This window comes from Aphis gossypii, chromosome X, assembly GCF_020184175.1.
Source record: "Aphis gossypii isolate Hap1 chromosome X, ASM2018417v2, whole genome shotgun sequence".
Classification (NCBI taxonomy): Eukaryota; Metazoa; Arthropoda; class Insecta; order Hemiptera; family Aphididae; genus Aphis; species Aphis gossypii.
Genome location: NC_065533.1, coordinates 47,371,058 through 47,376,856, shown reverse-complemented (window position 1 = coordinate 47,376,856; position 5,799 = coordinate 47,371,058).

Sequence of the window (5,799 nt, the reverse complement as noted above, 5' to 3'; positions counted from 1 at the left end):
ACTTAAACTACAAAATATAAAAATAAATGGACAACATTTTTTTTATAGACAAATTTAGATGAAATAAAATATTTAAATTATGAATAACTATTGGTAGAGAATTTAAACATAAACGTATATTATTAAATTTTATATACAAAATATAGCAATAAAATTATAAAAATATTTAGATTAATTTTATGATATTTCCAATTTACCTATACTATTTTACAAAACTATTCACGCCATTCTACGATACGTTTTTATTGACTTCGACTTAATTAAAAATAAAATGTGATACAAATATACTAGGACTAGTTTAATAATCAAATATTAACAGTATAATAAACACCAGGAAAAAAAAATATTCAACTCACCGAATTAGTAATAGCATTGATTGTACTCGTAATTAGTTATAATATATAATCAATGGTAATAGTAAAATAAATTACATAAATTATAGCAACATAAACATATCATAAAATGTACTTAGCAATATATTATGTATTTTATATACCAACATTGCTCAAAATCCTTTTTCGTATTCGTAAGTAATGAATAAATCAATAAATTTAAATTTAAAATATCTATTAAAACAGTGATTTACTCAATTAAGGTGTAATCTTGACACCTAGTATACTGCAAAATAGTTACATGTAGTACCTAACCTGTAAGTAATGTATTACCTCTTTAAAAAAAAATAATAATAATATATATTAAAAATATTACTTTTACTTATTAACAACTATTTTCTAAAGTTCTAACCTAACGGGCGGGATTATTTTCCTCCAAAAACAGGATACCGTTTTCCTCCACTGTCCTTTTCCTCCATATAATTTTTCAATAAAATTATGTCTATTAAGTCAGTGTTGTAGTGTTGCGTTCCGTATTATAAGAATAGAGTACGCCTATGGCTAGGATCGCATTTTACCACCCTTTATTATCAACTAATTTATAATTTTATTTATTGATTAATGCATTTTTATCGACGTGAGTACTTTTTTATTATAATATTAATTCTCTTTATTCGTATATTATATTTAGTATTCACTTAACATTAACTCGAGTTAATTTTTTTTCTAATTTACTCACCTTTAATTAATAGTTTATTATATAATGAAGAACATGCATATATTTATTTTATATATTTATCACGGTGTATAAACGAAACCAATCACCACTTGTGTATCAGTTCTACACTCAAATACACAAATGGACTTAGTGTCGATAAAGTAACATTTTGAACTGCGCAGTGTAATCAAACTGGAAATGCTACTGTATTGGAGATGTGAAAGCGCTGAGTAATAAGTGTACAACGTACACGTGTCACTTCGATTTAAATGCTCGTCTGTCTAGCAAACGAAAACCTACCCTTTGTTTATTGATATGCCTACCCACCCTTTAAATGTCTTGTTTAACAGACATTTTGCCAACTCGCAGAGCATAATAGAAACAATACCGATAAAACAACCACTCTCAATAATAATACTTAGGTATATAACTAACCATACATACCATATAAGTGTATGTGTGTGTGCGTGTGTTTCTATCATATAATACTCGTATCATTGTATTGTATGATAAAAGCTTAAAAGATTTTATTATAATAACTTAAAAAATGCAAATACAAATTATTGTTTAATTATATTTTCTCTAATGTTTAACAATATATTATTTAAACATTTTCTTATTTATGATTATTAAGATTACACATTTTCTTGTTTTAGATTCTATAAAGCGTAGCAACAAATATTTTTATTTTAAAATTACATTCTTTGATTTTAAACTTTATACCTAAAATGAGAATTTTTACGAAAAACTCTTAGTTTTTGACAAAATTAATTTTTTTTTTTTGTAATTTAAAACCAAAAAATATGCTTGAATGTTTTAAAATATTTTTATATTATAACTATTTATATATTGTAAAATTTCCAAAATATACTTATTTATTTATTTATTTAAATTTTTAACACCTTGGGGGCTAGGAGTAAAGCAATATAATTAAAGTGCAAAATTATAATAAAATATATTATATAAAAAAAAAAATAAAATTAAGATAAAAACGTAAAACTAATATTCTTTGTAGCTAAAATGTTAGGTCAATAAAAAAAAAGTCGGCAAGTGGGTACCGCTCTGCTGTACATTAGGGGGTGGGGTAGACCTCGGACTAGGGTAGATTAAATTTGAATGCAATGATAAGTATCATTGTATACGAAAAACGATTCTGAACGGAGATGATTTGTCAGTCTATAATATATTATAATTAAATATTGTCATATATTCTATTTTGAAACAAATATTCCGATTTCATAAAAATTTAAAACTCAAACGCTCAAAACATTTTTCCTATAATGACTCTTAAAATTTTCTCTATAGCTTTTTGAAGCAAAACTTATGGGAAATCTTGTATTAAATTTTTTACTCTTAGCTACCTATACAAACAATTTTATGAATTTTGAACTTCAAATAATTTGCAAATATTCATGCTTTTGACGAATTTTCGTCAAAATTTGAACTTCAAATGCTAATAAAAAAAAATTGTGCCTATGTATTCTTATAATTTTTTAATCACTATAAGAATAACATATGAGGAACTTTGTATAAAATTTTCAAGTATTTTGATAGGGCCAAAAAATTTTATCGACCCTTCAAAAAAAATTTTTCAGAAAAATTGAAAATTTCAGTTGTCTATAAATAGCTCAAAAAAACTCAAAATATTTTGAAAATTAAATCAAGTAAATAAAATGCCAATCTAAATAACTGGTAAAATTTTCAAGTATCTACGAAATATAATAAAATAATATAAATATAATAAAAATATCTACTTTTTGAATTATAACAAATATCAAAAATCGTTTGAGGCTAAACCGTTATTTAACGCGGTTTTGTAAAAATTTAAATTTCAAACACTCATAAAAATTTTTTGTCTGAATCCGGTAGAGTTTTTTTTACAGATATTTGAAGAAAAATGTATGGAGAACCTTGTACCAAATTTTCAAAACTTAGTTATAAAAGAAAAAAATTTTATGATTTTTCAACTTCAAAATTACTTTCAAATTTTCGCGTTTTCGACAGATTTCGTAAAAATTTGAACTATAAACGCTTATAAAAAAAAATTGTGACTAACGATTTTTAATTTTTTTTAACTACAATAAAAACAACTCATAAGGAACCTTGTATTAAATTTTCAAAACTTTTTGGTCATCCAAAATTTTTTATCGTCACTTAAAAAAAAATTTCTCAAAAAAACGAAAATTTCAGTGATCTATAAATAACTCAAAAAAAGTCAAAAATTTTTGAAAATTTAACTATATACAGATACTACTGACATTAACATTTGGTAAAAATTTCAAGTATTTTCAGTGATTAGTTTTTGAATTATAACAATAAAAAAAAATCGATTTGGTCGAAAACTGGTTTTGCGTAAAAATTGCCGTTTTTCAGTCATTTTTTTTTTGTTTTTCTCGATTTTTTTGAAAACTATTGGAAAATGTTAACTTTTTACCTCTATAATGCACCAAGGATATTCACTTTTACATCGGAAACCACCCCCATAGTTTGAAATTGGAGCATTATTTCGACTAGTTATGCTGTACACAGACACAAAAAAAAAAAAAAAAAAACACACATCATTGTAAAATCAATACATTCATCACTTCGTTCAGAATCTAAAATAAAACTATAAATAGATAATATCTTAAATTTAAACTACATATTTTTTAAATTTGATTGCATATAGTAAAATGTAGGTATTACAAGTACAAGGTTTGATTCCACGTGAATAATATTTTTAAATTATAATAAAATAATTAACGATGATAATGATAATTATTTTATATTATTTAACATTAATATCTGATATCATATTTATTTATATCATAACGATATGTAACTTCATCTGAATTTAAAATTCAATTATCTATAAAAAAAATAATGATGATTGTATGTATACTATTTATTTGTTCCAGTGTGAACGTTTTATGGTGAAAATTTTATTAAATATTCAAACTTTAACTATAACAATGAATATTTTATACATTTTCAACTGCAAAATAATTTATAAGTTTTCGTGATTTTGATGAATATTATAAAAAATTAACCTTGAAATACATAGGTAAAAAATTATATAATACTATATGCATAGTACTACTTATATAGCACCGTTTGTATTGAATTTTCAAGAATCTTGACCTAGTGAATAATTTTTTTTATCATAATGTACATACATACAAAAAAACTTAAAACATTATAATTGTCTAAAAATACTACAAAAAGAGCAAAAATATTTTAAAAATTATATCGTGGTGGTATACACCTCCTATATTATACGAGTGCTTATATCCTAAAATGATGATTTAAAATTAATAAATCAACTTTTTCAACTGACTATAACTGAGTTGTGTAAAATTAATTTCTGAGTATTACAACTTAAAAATGCTTATAACTTGATTCAAAATGATCGTAATAATAAAATCCCATGAGATAATATAGATAATATTTTAGATATTAGTGGAAAGATGAATGTATTGATTTTATCATGTTTATTTTTTTGTATGACGTGTGTGACGAGTACACCATATTATTAACTCAACTTATTAAGTTTTCAAATTTTCAATGAAATTCTTTGATATTCAAAAATGAGAAAAATTTAGGATAGGTACCAAATTGTATCTAGTTTATACTTTAATAATTACAAATTTTTAAGTTCCCAGTAGGTACTTACTTATTTTTATAGTTGAAAAAAGCAAAAACAAAAATTAATAAATAACGGGAATATTCATGTAAATCCAATTTTCTTCAAATCGATTTCGTTTTATTGGTATAAATTAAAATCAAAAAACCATACCTACTTGAAATTCTCTCCAAGTGTTTGAATTATTGTTTTACATATATAATTTTTAAAAAAAAAATTCAACTATTTTTGAACTATTCATAGGCATAAGAAATGTTCTATTTTTATTTTTTTTAAAAAAATGTAAATTTAAAATTATTTGCCAGGTAGAATTCCTTGAAAATGTAACAGAAAGCTTTTCATAGATTATGCATTTTTTATTTAAAAAATATAAAAAATCTATAATTACGATATTTTTTTATAAGAGCATAAAAATACCTAGCTAAATTTAATAAATTATTTTATAGTTAGAAATTAGAAATTTCTTGAATTTTATTTTGTATTATTTTCTTCAACTAAAAACTCGATAATAGTGTAGACACAATTTATTAAAGTATGAAAAATGTGTGTACAAAACTAAACCTTCTAAGCCCGATTCCTAAAGGAGAATGATGGTATGAGTAATCTACCCGGCGTACGAGTGTACGACCATCAAATACGCATCACTGGCGTCCTTGTTATCTCTCTACGTATCTATGACATGCATACAAAACCATGTGTGTACAAAGCAGTACAACAATGTGCCTTCGCTACTCCATTGTGGCATTCCTGGACCCGAGTACCATAGCTTGTACATCGACACTTTGTCAAGTTCTTCGATAGTGATAAGCCCTTTATGCCACGCCGTTCGAATGAAAGGGATCGAATAACAGTTCTTGTAATTTTTTTTTTTAATTTGAAACTACTATTGAGCCTATACTTTATTAAGACGTATTAAATACAAATTAGGAAAAATTGGTTTAAATACAATATATTTTTATGGCCACAAATATCCAACTGAAAACCCCATATTTTCAAAATTAATTTTATTGTTTTGCTTTAAATGTAAATGTTAGCTTATACTTTAAGAAAATCGCAATTAAAAAATAATAATAATCATAGAATAGGTTACTATAGTGCCACGCCTCTAATATATTTAGGTTTTAAAT